Below are 19,611 nucleotides of genomic sequence, written 5' to 3'. Positions count from 1 at the left end.
AGACATTACTTTGCCAACAAAGGTCCGGCTAGTCAAGGCTATGGTTTTTCCAGTAGTCATGTATGGATGTGAGAGCTGGACTGTGAAGAAGGCTGAGCGCCGAAGAATTGATGCTTTTGAACTGTGGTGTTGGAGAAGACTCCTGAGAGTCCCTTGGACTGCAAGGAGATCCAACCAGTCCATTCTAAAGGAGACCAGCCCTGGGATTTCTTTGGAAGGAATGATGCTAAAGCTGAAACTCCAGTACTTTGGCCACCTCATGCGAAGAGTTGACTCATTGGAAAAGACTCTGATGCTGGGAGGGATTGGGGGCAGGAGGAGAAGGGGACGACAGAGGATGAGATGGCTGGATGGCATCACTGACTCGATGGACGTGAGTCTCAGTGAACTCCGGGAGTTGGTGATAGACAGGGAGGCCTGGCGTGCTGCGATTCATGGGGTCACAAAGAATCGGACACGACTGAGCAACTGATCTGATCTGATCTGATGCTTTACAACCCTATGGACTACAGCACACTAGGCTTCCCTGTCCTTCACTATCTCCAGGAGTTTGCTCAAACTCATGTCCATTGAATTGGTGATGCCATCCAACCATCTCATCCTCTGTCACTCCCTTCTCTTCTTGCCATCAATCTTTTTCGAGCATCAGGGTCTTTTCCAGTGAGTCAGCTCTCCTCATCAGATGGTCAAAGTATTGGAGCTTTAGCAGTAGCTGTCCTCCCAATGAATATTCAGGGTTGATTCCTTGAGGATTAACTGGTTTGATCTCCTTGCTGTCTAAGAGACTCTCAAGAGCCTTCTCCAGCACCACAGTTAAAAAGTATTAATTCTTAGGTGCTCAGCCTTCTTCATTATCCAACTCTTATACCCATATAAAACTACTGAAAAAACCATAACACTGAGTAGATGAAACTTTGTCAGCAAAGTGATATCTCTGCTTTTTAAGATACTATCTAGGTCTGTCATAGCTTTTTTCCAAGGAGAATTTTTTTTTAAATTTATTCATTTTTAATTGAAGGATAATTACATAACAGTACTGTGTTGATTCATGTTGATTAACATGAATCAGTCATAAGTATCGAAACATCTTTTAATTTCATGACTGCAATCACAATCCACAGTGATTTTGGAGCCCAAGAAAATTAAGTCTATCACTGTTTCCATTTTTTCCCCATCTATTTGCCATCAAGTTATGGGATTGGATACTTCGATCTTAGTTTTTTGAATGTTGAGTTTTAAGCCAGTTTTTTTTTTTTTTTTCTTCTCTCCCCTTTCACCTTTATCAAGAGGCTCTTTAGTTCCTCTTCACCAAAAAAAAGATGTCTTTTTTTTTTTTTATCACAGGGGACTGGAGTACAAAAGTAGGAAGGCAAGAGATACCTTTAGTAACAGGCAGGTTTGGCCTTAGAGAACAAAATGAAGCAGGGCAAAAGCTAAAAGAGTTTTTCCAAGAGAACACACTGCTCTGGTCAAACCAAACATTCTTTCCCAATAACACAAGGACTGAGAAGAAAGGAAAAATTACAATAGAAAAAACAAATATATAAAAATATTGTAGATCACTTAAATAAGCCAGTGTTGCTGTTCAGTTCTAAGTCATGCAGAGCTCTGAGACTGTGGACTTAGCATGCCAGGTTCTTGTCCTCTGCTATCACCTGAAGTTTGTTCAAATTCATGTCCATTGAGTTGGTAATGCTATCTAATGATCTAATTCTTTGCTGCCCTCTTCTCCTTTTGCTTCAATCCTTCCCAGCATCCGGGTCTTTTCTGGTGAGTTGGCTCTTTGCGTTTAAAATTTGTAGCCAAGTCTTGGAGCTTCAGCTTCAGCATCAGTCCTTCCAACGAATATTCAGAGTTGATTTCCTTTAGGATGGACTGGTTTGATTCCTTGCTGTCCAGTGGACTCTCACGAGTCTTCTCCACCAGCACAATTTGAAAGCGGAAATTCATTGGTGCTTAGTCTTCTTTATGGTCCAACTCTCATATGGAAAAAATGGAAAATCATAGCCTTGACTATGGGAGCCTTTCCCAAGGCTATGGGAAAATCACAGCCTTGACTCCAAGGACCTTTGTTGACAATAAGATGTCTCTGCTTTTTAAAGTGCTGTCTAGGTTTGCCATCACTTTTCTTTCAAGGAGAAAGTAGCTTTTAATTTCATGGTTGCAGTGACCATCCATAGGGATTTTGTAGCCAAAGAAAATAAAGTCTGTTGTTGTTTCTACTTTTTCCCCTTCTATTTGTCATGAAGTGATTGGATTGGATGCCACGATCTTAGTTTTTTCAATGCTGAGTTTCATGTCAACTTTTTCACTTTTCTCTTTCACCTTATCAAGAGGCTCTTTAGTTCCTCTTTGCTTTCTGCCATAAAAGTAATATCATCTCCATATCTGAGGTTGCTGATATTTCTCCCAACAATTTTGATTCCTGCTTGTGATTCATCTATCCTGGTATTTCTCATGAAGCACTCTGCATATAAGTTAAATAAACAGGGTGACTAAACATGGCCTTGTAGTACTCCTTTCCTGATTTTGCATAAGTCCACTCTTCCATGTCCAGTCTAACTGTCATTTCTTGACCCATATACAGGTTTCTCAGGAGGCAATTAAGGTAGTCTGGTATTCGTGTCTTCCTGTCTCTTTAATAATTTTCCACAGCCTTTTCTTTTCTTTCTTTTTTTTTTTGTTGTGATCTATACAGTCAAAGGCTTTAGAGTAGTCAATGAAGCAGATGTTTTTCTGGGACTTCCTTGCTTTCTCCATGATCCAACCAATTTTGACAATTTAATCTCTGGTTCCACTGCCTTTTCTAACCCCAGCTTGTGTGTCTGCATGTTCTCAGTTCACATACTGCCAAAGCCCAGTTTGAAGACTTTTGAGCATAATCTTGTTAGCATGTGAAATGAGTACAATTCTACAGTGGTTGGAATATTCTTTGGCATTGCCCTTTTGGGGATTGGAGTGAAATTGACCTTTTCAGTCCTGTGGCCACAGCTGAGTTTTCCAAATTTGCTGACATATTGAGTGCAGCACTTAAATAGCACCATCTTTTAGGATTTAAAATAGCTCAGCTGGAATTCCATCAGCTCCACTAGTTTTGTTCACAGTAATGCTTCCTAAGACCCACTTGACTTCACACCTCAGTATGTCTGGCTCTAAGTGAGTGACACCATTGTGGTGGTTTTGGTCACTGCCTCCTGTACAATGTTAAGAACCTATATCCATAGTTCTTCAGGCTCTCTACCAGATTTAATCTCTTGAATCTATCCATTACCTCCACTGAATAATCATAAGGGATTTGATTTAGATCATACCCATATGGCCTAATGGTTTTCCCTACTCTCTTCAATTTAAGCTTGAATGTTCTGATAAGGAGCTCATGATCTGAGCCACAGTCAGTTCCAGGTCTTTTTTTTTCTGACTGTATAAAGCTTCTCTGTTTTTGTCTGAAAAGAACACCATCAATCTGATTTTGGTGTTGGACCATCTGTTGATGTCCATTTTTAGAGCTGTTATTTTTGGATTATCACAAAAGGGTATATGCTATGATCAGCATGTTCTCATGAAAAATTCTGTTAGCCTTTGCTCTGCTTCAATTTGAACTTCAAGGCCAAAATTCCCTGTTATTCTAGGTATCTCTTAACTTCCTATTTTTGTTTTCCAATGTCCTGTAATGAAAAGGACCTTTTCTCAGTATTAATTCTAGAAGGTGTTGTATATCTTCATAAAACCCATCAAATTTCAGCTTGTTCAGCATCAGTATTTGGGGCATAGTCTTGGATTACTGTGACACTGAATGATTTGCCTTGGAAATGAACCCAAATCATTCTGTTGTTTTTGAGATCGCACCCAAATACTACATTTGGGCTCTTTTATTGACTATAAGGGCTACTCCATTTCTTCTAAGGGATTCTTCCCCACAGTAGTAGGTATAATGGTCATCTGAATTAAATTCTCCCATTTACATCCATTTTAGTTCAATGATTCCTGAGATGTCAATGTTCACTCTTGCCATTTCCTGCTCAACCATGTCCAATTTAACTTAATTCATGGACCTAATATTCCATGTTCCATTGCCGTACTGTTTTTTATAGCATCAGACTTTACTTTCACCACCAGACACATTCACAGTTGAGCATGATTTTCACTTTGGCCCAGCCACTTTATTCTTTCTAGTGCTATTTGTAATTGCCCTCTGCTTTTCCCAGTAGTATATAGGGCACCTTCCATTCTGGGGGGCTCATCTTCATGTGTCATATCTTTTTGCCCTCTCACACTGTCCATGGTGCTCTCTAGGAAAGCATACTGGAGTATGTTGCCATTTCCTACTCCAGTGGGCCATGTTTTGCCAGAACTCTTCAGTATGACCCATCCATCTTGGGTGGCCCTGCACAGTATAGATCATAGCTTCATTGAGTTACATAAGCCCCTGCATCATGACAAAGTTGTGATCCATGAAGCAAAAAATAAGCTAGTACAAAGAATTAAAATAAAAAATTAAAAAATTGTGAAAGTAATTATAAATGAAATGAAAATATAAAATAGGACATCAGATCATAAAATGGGGGGGTAAGAAAATGATTTTTTGAATACCAGTCTAAAGTAAGAAGATAAAGTAATGTGCTAACATAATTGAACACCGGGGTAATCACAAATCAAAAAACATACAAATAGATTCACAAAAACCCAAAAGAAGAGAACTCAAGTATAATAGAAAACCATCAAGCCAAAAAAGGAAAAAGAAAACAAGAGGAATAAAGAAGAAATACAAAATGAACTGGGAAATTAGGTTTAAAATAGCAATAAATACACAGGTATCAATCATTACCTTAAATATCAATAGACTAAATGTGCTCATCAAAAGATACAAAGTTGCCAACTGGATAATAAAACAACACCCTTCAACATGACACCTACAAAGACCCACTTTAGGGTGACGGACACACATAGATTGAAAGTAAAGGGATGGAAAAGGATATTTCATGCAAATGGAAATGCCAAGAAAAGGGGGGAGGCACCATTCATATCAGACAAAATAGACTATAAAACAAAGACATAAAAAAAACAAACATGGACACTGTATAATTATAAAAGTGTTAGTTGCTCAGTCGTGTCCAACTCTTTGAGACCCCATGGACTCTAGCCCGCCAGGCTCCTCTGTCCATGGAATTCTCCAGGCAAGAATTCTGGAGTGGGTTGCCATTTCCTTCTCCAGTGACCTTCCTGACCCCAGGGATCAAGCTTGGGTCTCCTGCATTGCAGGCAGATTCTTTACCATCTGAGCCATTTATAATCACTTATAGTGATAAAAGAATTTTTATTTCATTTATTTATTTTTATTCATTTAATATATATTACATATTATCTACTATATGTATATATTATGCCATTTATTATAATGACAAAATGATTTGATTTATTATCATTTGTAATGATAAAAGGATCTATTCAAAACTCCCTGAAGACAAAATTCAGGCTTCACTGGGGAATCCTACCAAACATACAAAGGAGAAATTATATGGAACCTTCTCAAACTCTTCCAAAACATGAAAGAAAACACTCTCAAAGTCATTCTATAAAGCCACCATCACTCTGATACCAAAACCAAACAAAGCCATTACCAAAAAATAAAACTAAGAACTAGAACAAATAATCATAAAGTTTATATGGAACCACAAAAAAGCAGAATTGCCAAAACAATCTTGAGGGAAAAGAACAAAGCTAGAGGTATGGCTCTCCCAGAATTCAGACAATACAGAGCTACAGTAATCAAAACAGTATGCTATTGGCACAAAAACAGACATGGATCAATGGAACGGAATAGCAAGCCCAGAAACAAATCCACACACCTGTGGCCAACTAATCTTCAACAGAGGAGACAAGAATATACAATGGAGAAAACACAGTCTCTTCAGCAGTGGTGGTAGAAAAGTTGGACAGCTGCATGTATTAGTAACTCAGTGAAATTCAAACACGCCCTCATACACCCTTACAAAACCCAACAGAAAAATAAACTCAAAATGGTTTAAAGACTTAAATATTTCCGACATAAATTGTAACAATGTTGTCTTATGTCAGACTCCCAAGGCAAAATAAATAAACACAAAAATAAGGCTGTCATACAGCAAGGGAAACCATAAACAACAATAAAGACAACTTATGTACTGGGAGAAAACACTTGCAAATGATGTGACTGAGTGTGGCTTAATTTCCAAAATACTGCAAACAGCTCATATAACTCAATTACAAAAAAACAACCTAATTAAAAACAAAAAATGGGCAGAAGACATAAGTTGACATTTCTTTAAAGAAGACATGTGGATTGTCAACAGGCACATGAAAAGATGTTCAACACTGCTAATTATTAAGAAATGCAAATCAAACCTACAATGAAGTAGCACTTCACATCAGTCAGAATGATCATCATCAAAAGGTCTACAAATAATAAATGTTAGAGAGGATATGGAAAAAAAAGGGAACCTCCTACATTGTTAGTGGGATTATAGAGTGGTGCAGCAACTATGGAGAACATATTGGAGGTTCCTTGGAAATTAAAAACAGGGTTATCATATGATCCATCAATCCCACCCCTGGTTAAATATCCAGAATAGATGAAAATGCTAATAAAAAAGACACATGGACTTCAATGCTGAACACTGAAGTGGCACTATATACTATAACCAAGACATGGAAGCAACCTAGGTGTCCATCAACATATGGATAGATAAAGATGTGGTATACATACTCTATAGTTGTTCAATCGCCCAGTCATGTTTGACTCTTTGCAACCCCATGGACTGCAGTACACCAGGCCTCTCTCTCCTTCACCACCTCCTGAAGTTTGCACAAGTTCATGTCCATTGCATCAGTGATGCCATCTAGACATCTCATCCTCTGTTGCCCTCTTCTCCTTCTGCCCTCAATCTTTCCCAGCATCAGAGACTTTTCCAATGAATCAGCTGTTCGCATCAGATGACCAAAATGCGGGAGTTTCAACTTCAGCATCAGTCCTTCCAACAAGTATTCAGGGTTGATTTCCCTTAAATTAAACGGTTTGATCTCCTTGCTGTCCAAGGGACTCTCAGGAGTCTTATCCAGCACCAGAGTTCAAAGGCATCAGTTCTTTGGTGCTCTGCCTTCTTTATGGTCCAGCTCTCAGAACCACATATGACCACTGGGAAGGCCACAGCCTTGACAATATGGACCACTGTCAGCAGAGTAATGTCTCTGCTTTTCAGCACACTGTCTTAAGTTTGTCATAGCTTTCCTGGCAAGAAGCAAACACCTTCTGATTTCATGGCTGCAGTCACCATCTACAGTGATTTTAGAGCCCCAGAAGAGGAAATTTTCTCCATTTGTAATGGAAACTACTGCCATTAAAAATAATGAAATTTTGCTAAACTTCACATATGGAGTATCTCAAAACACCAGTGCAAAATCAAGTAGTAAATGATGCAAATTCCCAAAAAATACATTTGAAAATTTAACTATTCAAATTTACTTTAAAATGTTCATCTTTGAGAATTTCCCACAATTAATTTGCATGATTAACTTTCTTTTTTCAATTAGGATCATCAAAATACTAATTTTATATTTTTGTTTCAGTAAGAATAGTGTTGCTAGATAAAATACAGAACTTGTTGTAAATTGAATTTAAGATAAAAAGAAGATTTTTTTAATTGTATGTTCCATGCAATATTTAAGACATGCTTAGAGTAGAAAAGTGTTCATTGCCTACATGAATTTCAAATTTATCTGAGGCTCTTCTATTTCTATTTGCTAAATTTGTAAATCAGAGGGGCTGAAACTGAGACAATTTAATATTTACTCAAACATTTTAAAGTTAATTTGAAATATATGCAATTGAATATCCATTTTTTTCTGTCTTTAGTATCCATCCTAGCAAAGTCTATTAACCACTTAAAACTCTTCACCAGACTTTGGGGTGCTGTTAAAGCACTGCATTTAACATGTCAGAAAATTTGGAAAATTTAGCAGTGGCCACAGGACTGGAGAAATATCAATAACCTCAGATATGCAGATGACACCACCCTTATGGCACAAAGTGAAGAATTAAAAAGCCTCTTGATGAAGGTGAAAGAGGAGAGTGAAAAAGTTGGCTTAAAACTCAACATTCAGAAAACGAAGATCATGGCATCCGGTCCCATCACTTCATGGGAAATAGATGGGGAAACAGTGGAAACAGTGTCAGACTTTATTTTTCTGGGCTCCAAACTCACTGCAGATGGTGACGGCAGCCATGGAATTAAAAGACGCTTAACCTAGATAGCATATTGAAAAGCAGAGACATTACTTTGCCAACAAAGGTCTGTCTAGTCAAGGCTATGGTTTTTTCAGTGGTCATGTATGGATGTGAGAGTTGGACTGTGAAGAAGGCTGAGAGCCGAAGAATTGATGCTTTTGAACTGTGGTGTTGGAGAAGACTCTTGAGAGTCCCTTGGACTGCAAGGAGATCCAACCAGTCCATTCTGAAGGAGATCAGCCCTGGGATTTCTTTGGAAGGAATGATGCTAAAGCTGAAACTCCAGTACTTTGGCCACCTCATGCGAAGAGTTGACTCATTAGAAAAGACTCTGATGCTGGGAGGGACTGGGGGCAGGAGGAGAAGGGGATGACAGAGGATGAGATGGCTGGATGGCATCACTGACTCGATGGACATGAGTCTGAGTGAACTTCGGGAGTTGGTGATGGACAGGGAGGCCTGGCATGCTGCGATTCATGGGGTCACAAAGAGTTAGACACGACTGAACAACTGAACTGAACTGAACAGGACTGGAAAAGGTCAGTTTTCATATTAATCACCCAAAAGGGCAATGCCAAAGAATGTTCAAACTATCATACAACTGCATTAATTTCACATGCTAGCAAGGTAATACTCAAAATCCTTCAAGCTAGGCTTCAGCAGTAGTTGAACCAAGAACTTCCAGATGTACAAGCTGGACTTAGAAAAGGCAGAGGAACCAGAGACCAACTGAAACACCTGCTTCATCATAGAAAAAGCAAGGGAATTTCAGAAAAACATCAACTTCTGCTTCATTGACTACTCTGAAGCCTTTGACTATGTGAATCACAACAAACTGCAGAAATTTCTTAAAGAGATGGGAATACCAGACCACCTTGCCTGTCGCTTGAGTAACCTATATGAAGATCAAGAAGCAAGAATTAGAACCGGACATGGAACAATGGATTGGTTCAAAATTGGGAAAGGAGTACAACAAGACTGTATATTGTTATTCTGCTTATTTAACTTATATACAAGGCTGGATATGAAATACTGGGCTAGATAAATCACAAGCTGGAATCAAGATAGTCAGGAGAAATATCAACAACCTTGGATATGCAGATGATACCACTCTAATGGCAGAAAGTGAAGAGGAACTACAGAGCTTCTTAAGGAAACAGATGAAAAGTGGGCTTAAAACTCAGTATTCAAAAAAGTAAGATCATGGCATCTGGTCACATCACTTCGATGCAAATAGAAGAGGAAAAAGTTGAAACAGCTACAGACTTTATTTTCTTGGGTTCTAAAATCACTGCAAATGGTAACTGCAGCCATGAAATTGAAAAATGCTTGCTGCTTGGAAGGAAAGCTATGACAAACCTAGACAGCATATTAAAAAGTGGAGACCATTTTGCCACCAAAAGTCCTTATAGTCAAAGCTCTGGTTTTTCCAGTAGTCATGTATGGATGTGGTAGCTGGACCATAAAGAAGGCTGAGCACCAAAGAATTGATGCTTTTGAATTGTGATGCTGGAGAGAACTCTTGAGAGTCCTTTGGACTGCAAGCAGATCATTTCAGTCAATCCTAAAGAAAATCAACCCTAATATTCATTGGAAGGACTTATAGTGAAGCTGAAGCTCCAATACTTTGGCCACCTGTTGTGAAGAGCCGACTCATTGAAAAGGACCCTGATTCTGGGAAAGATAGATGGCAGGAGAAGAAGGGGGCAACAGAGGATGAGATGGTTAGATAGTGTCACTGTCTCAATGTACATGAGTTTGAGCAAATTCTGAGAGATAGTGAAGAACAGGGAAGCCTGGGGTGCTGCAATCCATGGGGTCACAAAGAGTCGGACATGACTTAGCAACTGAGCAACAACAACATAAACTATTTGGTAAATGGTGCTGAGGCAGATTTTATATCTATGGAGAATGCATTTACTCCTCATTCTGTGAAAAAAAATATATTTTAAATGCTAAACTGTGGAAAATCAAATTTTAGTTAGAAAAGCTTGTAGAAATTTCTATTTATTTATCTTTGAGTTGGAAAATATTGTTAACAAATCAAGTTATTTTACAATACAAGTTTATTGTATCAAAAGGATTAAAAAGTTGACCATTTTGAGAGTATTAATATGAAAAATATCATATTATTTTCATAGCACCAAAATAAGAATAATTGGGCAAGCCATTAGTGGATATTTGTAAGAAAATAAATTATATTTATATGCAAAACATATAAGCATCTCCACCATTTCAACTGGTGAAAGCACAAACAAGCCAAGAAAATAATTATCAAAAGTCATGAAGCAGCATTTTGCAGGAAAGAAATCACATGTGGCCCATAAACCTCAAAAAGGATGCTTGACATTGTAAATAATTCTTAAAACACATTATCTTAAGTCTTAATATCTTAATTCTTAAATCTTAATATCTTAAATCTTAATTCTTAGTATCTTAAATATTAATTCTTAAATCTAAATTCTTAAATCTTAAATCTTAAAACACCTTCACCATTTTATTCCCAATAGCCTGATAAAAAGTAAAAAGGCTGGCAATGCCAAATCTTGGCAAAAATAATGCAGACTCTTCTCAAAAGAGCATAAATTGATTACACCATTTGTAATGGGTACTATGATCAAATTCTGAATCTATGCTTCAGATTATTCTTTTTTTATGAACTATGATTGTTTTGGTTTAGGCTTAATAAAGTACGCACAGATATAAAGAATAAACTAGAGTATAAATATATATCAGTATATATTGATATATAAAAGTATCAATATAAAAGTCTGCATATGCATAAATCATACTGACTTCAGGATTGCCTGAATTTTCCAAGTTTCCTTGGAGAATAAACGAGATTAAATGGGATAGAGGAAGTTCAAATATATCTGTATCTCTTTATATTTATAAAATTCTTAAATTTCTAAAAATTCTTTTAAGTCTGAAAATACATTTTTAGGTGCATATTATTTCTAATAATAGTTAACTTTTTCAGCATTTACTATTTAGCTAGTTCTATGTTAAACACTTTGCATCATATAGTTTATATATATATTTTGTTTCTGTTCAGTATTTAATAGGAACACATTTTAAAAAGCAAGTCATAAAAGATAGTAAGAGGAAAGTGAGAATATTCTTCTTAGGCATTTCTTTTTTAGCAAAAACTGCAGGACATTGACCTTTGTGACACTTTGATCAAACTGATTGGCAACATTTGTTGATAGAGAACAGACAGTGTGGCAGAGTGCCCAGGATGTTGCTGGATCCTGAGGTTATTAGTACAGCCAAGGAATCAACTGAGAACTGGTTAAGGCTTGTTAAACCTAGACAGTTGGAGAGTGTATGTTCTACAGTTTCACAGAGAAGATGCTGATTGATCTTTCAGAAAGTACAGTTCTCCAAACCAGACTACCTTAGGGAAATACCAACCTGAATTAGAAAGAGAAATATGGTTGTTTTTGATAAAAATATAAGTTCTGTTGAATGATAATAATAAGTTCTGTTGAACAAGAAATAATTTTATTACTATTAGTATGGATGCAACATGCAACGGTTATGGCCACTAAGGTTTCTGCTAATGCACCTTTAAGAAATAGATCAAAATATGTACATAGCAAAACAGATCTTTGTTAAATAAATTGCATTTGTCTGTTCAGTCACTTAGTGGTATCCTACTCTTTGTGACCTCATGGTCTGTAGCCACCAGGCTCCTCTGCCCATGGAATTTTCCAGGCAAGAATACCAGAGTGGGTTGCCATTTCCTTATTCAGGGAACCTTCCCAACCCAGGAATCATACCTGCATCTCTCGCTCCTTCTGCATTGGCAGGTGGATTCCTTACCACTACACCTGTTTCAGTATATCAGCATTTACAGTGTGCTTAATTTTAACACTAAATATCATTTTACCATCTTATTTTCATTATCAATTTCCTTACTATGACCTTTACAAAGTTTATTAACTAGAAAAGTAAAAATAACAAAATCTATTGAGTTCATCCAATGGATTAGAAGCTCTACTAGTATTCTATACATGTTAACGCTATTCAACACAAATTTTAATGCTGCCCCCTCCACACTTCACAAATAAGAAAACACAGACTAAGCTAGAAAATTACTGTTAAACAAAAGAAAAAGATGTCAATTCCGGAACCATCTTTATCAAATTCAATGATTTTTTTCACTACTTTTCAGTGACAGTCACTTTTCATTGTATAGAAAAGCACGAGCTAATGGAGGTAAAATCCAAGACATTTGATTCTGATGTGTACTGTTTGTGTACAATCTCCTGTATCTCACATATGCTGCACAACATCACTTTCTCGAAGAATCCCACATCAAAAGGTGCTTTGTAGTTTTGCCAAATAATGTCTGATATGGTTTTACCATTTGTTTGCCAAACAAGCATGAGAGGAATACATGACTTGTACATTTACTACAATTTTGTGAAGAAATTCAGAAGTATGTTCAGCTTGTTCAAGGTCACAGAGCTAGTATATGTTTAGGATTTGAACCCAAAACTTTTGATTTCCAGAGCAAGTAAATTTTCACAACACTCAGGTGATTTTCTAACATCAAAGACACGTAACATGCTTTGAATCTGATGAAAACATTGATGTCTTACTATTAGCTTGATAATCTTATACCTGTATTAACCCTGTATCTTCTCTTTCTACCTCTTAGACATCAAAAAGCTATTTCTTTATGTATATTTTTACTTATTATTTTGAAAAGTTTTAATTTTTAACTTATCTAAAAAGAGTTGTGACTCAGATAAACAGTGCACAGCCTTTGTTAAAACCTGATGCAAACTTGACAGAAAATTTAGTCTCAACATTGTCTTTCCAAAGAAATACAATACGGAAAGGCATACTATGATTAGGATGAAATTTAGAAGACTGTGGAGATTCATCAGCAATCAATCATCTTACATGCAACGTAGTCGAAACTGTTAAACTGTTGAGCATTAGTCTCCTTTTTATTTCTACCTACTGCCCACCATAGCCTCCTTACCTCTTCTTTAGCAAGCAGAATTGATGAGATTCCACTGGGAACAGAGCTTTGATCCACAGACAGAAATCTTTTTTTTTTTCCTCAAGCAACAATGTTTTGAAGGAAAAAAAAAAAAATAGAAAGAAAAGAGTTTCAATAAAGGCGCACTTTATTTTACAGAGATATTCTCTTCATAGTCATTAAGAACATAACTTTGCATCCACTGCACTAAGATGTTTAATTGTAAAAACTGTCCCATAGTCAGAGTGCATTTTTAATACTAAGCATTTTTAAGTGTGTAACATTGTCAATTAACAGATAAATGGAAATATAGCACTCATGCTATCACACTTGACTTGAAGTTTAATTTTTCTTAGTTTCCTACCATTATTTTATTCAACTGACCTGCCTCTTGAGAAATCTGTATGCAGGTCAGGAAGCAACAATTAAAACTGGATGTGGAACAACAGACTGGTTCCAAATAGGAAAAGGAGTACGTCAAGGCTGTATATTGTCACCCTGCTTATTTAACTTATATGCAGAGTACATCATGAGAAACACTGGGCTGGAAGAAGCACAAGATAGAATCAAGATTACAGGGAGAAATATCAATAACCTCAGATATGCAGATGACACCACCCTTATGGCACAAAGTGAAGAGGAACTCAAAAGCCTCTCGATGAAAGTGAAAGAGGAGAGTGAAAAAGTTGGCTTAAAGCTCAACATTCAGAAAACGAAGATCATGGCATCCTGTATCATCACTTCATGGGAAATGGATGGGGAAACAGTGGAAACAGTGTCAGACTTTATTTTTCTGGGCTCCAAAATCACTGCAGATGGTGACTGCAGCCATGAAATTAAAAGACGCTTACTCCTTGAAAGGAAAGTTATGACCAACCTAGACAGCATATTCAAAAGCAGAGACATTACTTTGCCAACAAAGGTCCGTCTAGTCAAGGCTATGGTTTTTCCTGTGGTCATGTATGGATGTGAAAGTTGGACTATGAAGAAAGGCTGAGCGCCAAAGAATTGATGCTTTTGAACTGTGGTGTTGGAGAAGACTCTTGAGAGTCCCTTGGACTGCAAGGAGATCCAACCAGTCCATTGTGAAAGAGATCAGCCCCGGGATTTCTTTGGAAGGAATGATGCTAAAGCTGAAACTCTAGTACTTTGGCCACCTCATGCGAAGAGTTGACTCATTGGAAAAGACTCTGATGCTGGGAGGGATTGGGGGCAGGAGGAGAAGGGGACGACAGAGGATGAGATGGCTGAATGGCATCACTGACTCGATGGACGTGAGTCTGAGTGAACTCCGGGAGTTGGTGATGGACAGGGAGGCCTGGTGTGCTGGGATTCATGGGGTTGCAAAGAGTCGGACACGACAAAGCCACTGAACTGACTGAACTGGGACCAATATATTTAATTGTGAAGTTAATACTTAAGTGTGAAGTTTCATTGACACTAACATTGAAATTTTGTGAGTTTTAAGAATACTACTTACTGTAGAATAATCTTTTATCCTATCTTTTATTGAGATAGGGTGAAACATAAATTCATATCTATATTTATATATTTTATAAACATTTATTTTGAAATTCACCATAGAAAAAAGAGTTGTAGACCATAACTTTCCTGAATTAAAGAAATCATATTTAAATATTACAAAAAAAGTTTAAATATTACATATATACCAAGTTAGAAACACATCCAGACATCTGGTTGAGGAGAAAGCAGATATGGAATGGATACAAAAAGTTATAAATAGCAGGAGGTATAAATACCTTATGAACAATTACAGAAATGAGGACAGTAGGAAATATTCATTATATACATATTTGTGTTCATTAACCCATCTTTCCCTGTCCTCTATCTCTACCATTTTGTGTAAAAGGTATATATGCATTTTAGGACTTACCAGCAAGAAGCACATGTAGAATGTAGGGGGTAAAGAAGAGGTCAGTATAGCTCCAGCAGTGGTAGCCAGGCAAATGGGCTTTCGACTATGGAGGGTTTCAACTTCCCGTGAATTACACGTTTTTTTCCTTACATCTCAAATTTTATATATTATTAATGTCTCAGATTAAAAAAAAATCTAGAAAGGTGACTTGCAGCTCACAATGAAGAGAAGAGGTATGTTCAGCTCAGTTCAGTCGCTCAGTCGTGTCCCACTCCTTGCGACCCCATGAATAGCAGCATGCCAGGCCTCCCTGTCCATCACCAACTCCCAGAGTTCAGTCAAACTCATGTCCATCGAGTCGGTGATGCCATCCAGCCATCTCATCCTCTGTCATCCCCTTCTCCTCCTGCCCCCAATCCCTCCCAGCATCAGAGTCTTTTCCAATGAGTCAAATCTTCACATGAGGTGGCCAAAGTATTGGAGTTTCAGCCTCAGCATCATTTCTTCCAATGAACACCCAGGACTGATCTCCTTTAGGATAGACTGGTTGGATCTCCTTGCAGTCCAAGGGACTCTCAAGAGTCTTCTCCAATACCACAGTTCAAAAGCATCAATTCTTCAGCACTCAGCTTTCTTCATAGTCCACTCTCACATCCATACATGACCACTGGAAAAACCATAGCCTTGACTAGATGGACCTTTGTTGGCAAAGTAATGTCTCTGCTTTTTAATGTGCTATCTAGGTTGGTCATAACTTTACAGAATGATAATTAAGTTGCTTTGTTCCTGGCTGGAGTGTAGCTGTGTTGGCCTTGGCAGCAGAAGGCATGTGGAAGCTCCCTTGCCCAGACAGCTGAGTCAGCCCTGTGTCAGCAGCCGGGTTAGCAGTGCCCCGTCATGCTGGCCCTGGACAGGCTCCCAGACTCCGAGAATACTGTCTGCATGAAGGTGTGGCACTGCGTCACGAAGCTCCCTCTGGTGATCTCCTTGAGATGTCGGGGACACTGTTAACTTTCAAGATCAATGCCTGATGTTGCTTGCTGAGGGTTAGGGCCTCCTGGAAGGTGACCTTGGAGCCCTGCTTGAACAGACTATCCCAGATGTGAAGCAACGTGGGCTGGAGTTTTACAAATAGGCAGACAAACCTGTGCAACACGACCGGAGTACATAGCACACTGTGCCTGTCCCTTCCTGGCCACCACCGCCAGCAGCTTGGTCTTCGCCAGCTCCAGAAGGACCTCCTGGCCTGTCCTGGGCTCAGCATCGAGGGGCCGCAGTACTCCGGAAGTATTCTGTCCACTGGGACATCCAATAGCCACAGAATCAGATATCCAGCTATGAAGTTCACTCCCTTGCAACAACCAACCCCGTGGCTGTGGTGCGGGCCGGTTAGCAGCGCGTGATACAGGGTCCTCTGCAAGAAGGGGCCCGCGCCCTTCTGGAACCTCACGCTGTCCCGGAAGGCACCGTTCATGTGTGTTCTGAGGGTCTCCTCCAGGCTGTCATTCCTCTCTCCTCTGAGAACACAGTGGTAGTGGCCAGGGTTCCGGTCCATCTGGGCCAAGGCTTCGTTCACCCCCACCCAGGCGCGGGCCTAGTGGGACGCCCTTCCGGATGTGGTGCTTCACTGTCGTCATCTTCTGGACACCACTGCTTCCCTTTAGAAGTTTGAACCAGGTTATGGCCCTTCTGGTATCACCGAACGGGCGCGGGGAAAAAAAAAATTCTTCAAAAGCTGCATAAGCGAAGTCCTCAGGCCTTTCCAACACAAGAACAGATGGATCCCTGGATGCGTTCCCACGCCGCCTGGGCGCCCCTGGTGCGCGCGCCTGGAGGGCCCCGGGCACTCCTGGAGGGGGCGGCGGGGGCGGGGTGGCCAAATCCACCGCCCGGACTCGCAGCGCCTCGCTTCCTTGCAGACTTTAGCAATTCGTGCCTTCTGAATGCCTGAATACTAGCAGGTGTGCCTCTTTTATTCCTCCAGCTCTTTCAACAGTTTGTTTTAGGCCTATCATTTATGGTACGAACTCTTTCTGCCTGATGTGCCTAGCTTGCTTTCTGTTTTCCTGAAGAAAACTCTGTAATACTGGAGAGCCAATATTTTTGAGGAAAGCTACCTTCCTGTTTTGCTCCTCTCCACGACTTCACTGGATCCTGAAGGACTGCGGAAACATTTCCGTGGCTTTGTAGAAGCTTTCAGCCTTGTTCCCCATTCTGTTTCTTGCTCAGGATTTAGCATTATTCTGTGAAGGAAAAAAAAAAAAAACAACAACAACAACTGACAATACATTTCAGGCACTTGAATTTTCCAGGTTTTTCAAAAGAACCACTGAAAGCTCAATTGATCTTTCTTTTTCTATCAAAGGCCCAGAATTCTCCACCCAGAATCAACAGATATACCAATGGGAAAATCTTTCTGGTGACTTTTTGCTCACCTAAAAATGGTTCTGCTTCTCTAGGTATTTTTGTTTGTTTGTTTGTTTAATTTGCTTTGCATTCCTTCCATGGCTCTCAGATGTTTTTTAAAGCTCTGTTTATGTTTTTTAATGTAGCTACATCCCCCCGCCCACACACACACACAGGTACATTGGCTAACCTCCGAGCTGCCTTCCAATGTAGTGAACTTTCTATTACCATGAATGCTAAACTGCAAGCTGGATAAACATGTAAGCCATTTTACAGGGAGGAATGGGATTATCATGTTGATAATGGAGAGTTACTCTACTCTAAACGTGATGTGTATTTTCCAATCTGTAGCTTGGATGTGTAACCATATTTTTAAAGTAATTACTATATTGCTAAAAGTTATTAGCAGCATTGCATATCACGTGGTGTATTTTTTTTTGTATTTGTATGCAATAGAGTTTAATTAATTTAATCTTGCCAGTGTTATTTTCTCTTGTTATAAATTATTTATATAAATCTTTCAAGAAAATCAAAGATGTGTGCATAGGATATTACGTTTGGGAATCAAGACAGCAAATATTGATTTGAGAAGGCAGTGGTCTTAAATTTGAACTTGCGTTGGAATCACCTGGGGGATTGCTAAAACATGTATTGCTAAACCCACCCTAGAGTTTCTGATTCAGTATGACTGGAGTGGGGTCTTAGTCGTGGGGTCTTAGAACTTGCTAACAAGTTCTCACACTGATGCTGCTTCTGGGGAACACAGTTTGAGAATCTCTGGTGTAAAAACATAAAACAATTGCATGATTGTATTTCTTTTATGTTTTATGTAAACCTGAAATATGAAAAGTGCAAGTGAGGGCACAGTGGCCTCCATAGCTTACAGTTCTGCTCTATAATTTGCCCTTACAAATGGCCTGTCAAGTCAGTTATATGATCAACTCTTTAAATATTGATGAGACATTTTTCCCCTCCCTGCCGTTCTCAGCTATACCAGCTTGGAACTGTAAGCAAATCATTTTGTCAGTTTTTGTGCAATGTGCATTACTTTCTCTTTCTCCCCCTCACTGTATCTTCTTCCAATAATTTCCTGTAAAACTTGCTGCTTACCTCTGACGGGAATAGCAGCAGCTCAGGTCATCCATCAAACCAGAGCTCTGTGTCAGCAGCTTCTCAAATGATATAAGGTGATTCTTGTATGACATAACCATCAGAACGCCACAAAGAAGAAGTCACAGTTGTCAACTTGGGTCATAAAGCACAGGAAATCTCAATGAGCCATCTAGTACCTGCCAAGACTAGTATTAAAGAGACAGGAGGATGGAAAGATAGCATGGCTACAAATGGCAGGTAAATATGTCTTTCAATATTATAATGCATACATTACAGCATCTATATTATAGCTACTGTTGTTACAACTATGTCACCCTTTTCCTGATCTCTAGAAATGGAATTTATATAAAGCATACTATTCTGAGATAATTCACATGTGGAAAATACATTTTAAAATTTTAACTACAAATTTAAACATCAAGGATTAAATTTAGATAAAGGTAATAAAGATGTTATTGTTTGGGGCTCACTGCCTAGGTACATATATTCCTGCCTATAAAATAGCCTTTGTTTTGAATTTTCCACCTCAACTATATTTGATATATACAACTAGTCAAGTTTTATTTCATTGCAATTTGATAATTTAAAGGGAATAAGATATTTGTCTTGAATTTTCTTCCTTTACATTTACCTGTTACTATTTTGTTTTAATTTGGCATTATTTCCAAACTAGTTAAAGAAAGAAAAAAATATTTAGAGGTTTTTGTGTTTGATTCCATGGAGGTCGTGTTTGCCCATGCTTTGTAACATAAAGAACATGTTTTCAAAACCCAGTGGATTAGGTACTATGAAAGAAGAAAGAAACAGAAAGAGGAAAGAAAAAGGGGAGGAGAGAGGAAGGAGGAAAGAAGGAAAGGAGGGAAGAAAAGATGAAAGGAAGGAAGGAAAAGAATAGGAGAAACTCCCTTGACAAAAAATAATGCTGGGCAACACATTAATTATTAAAGTTGAAGAGAGTGA

The 19,611-nt window shown here is 38.5% G+C and overlaps 1 pseudogene; it reads right to left on the bottom strand.

Annotated features, from left to right (window-relative positions):
• Positions 1-16,013: 16,013 nt before the first annotated feature.
• LOC104985859 lies at positions 16,014-18,749 on the bottom strand (annotated as a pseudogene).
• Positions 18,750-19,611: the final 862 nt, after the last annotated feature.

This window comes from Bison bison, unplaced genomic scaffold (genome assembly GCF_000754665.1).
Source record: "Bison bison bison isolate TAMUID 2011002044 unplaced genomic scaffold, Bison_UMD1.0 scf7180017864061, whole genome shotgun sequence".
Taxonomy (NCBI): Eukaryota; Metazoa; Chordata; class Mammalia; order Artiodactyla; family Bovidae; genus Bison; species Bison bison.
The sequence above is the reverse complement of the archived record's forward strand: the minus strand, read 5'-3'. Positions and strand labels throughout refer to the sequence as shown.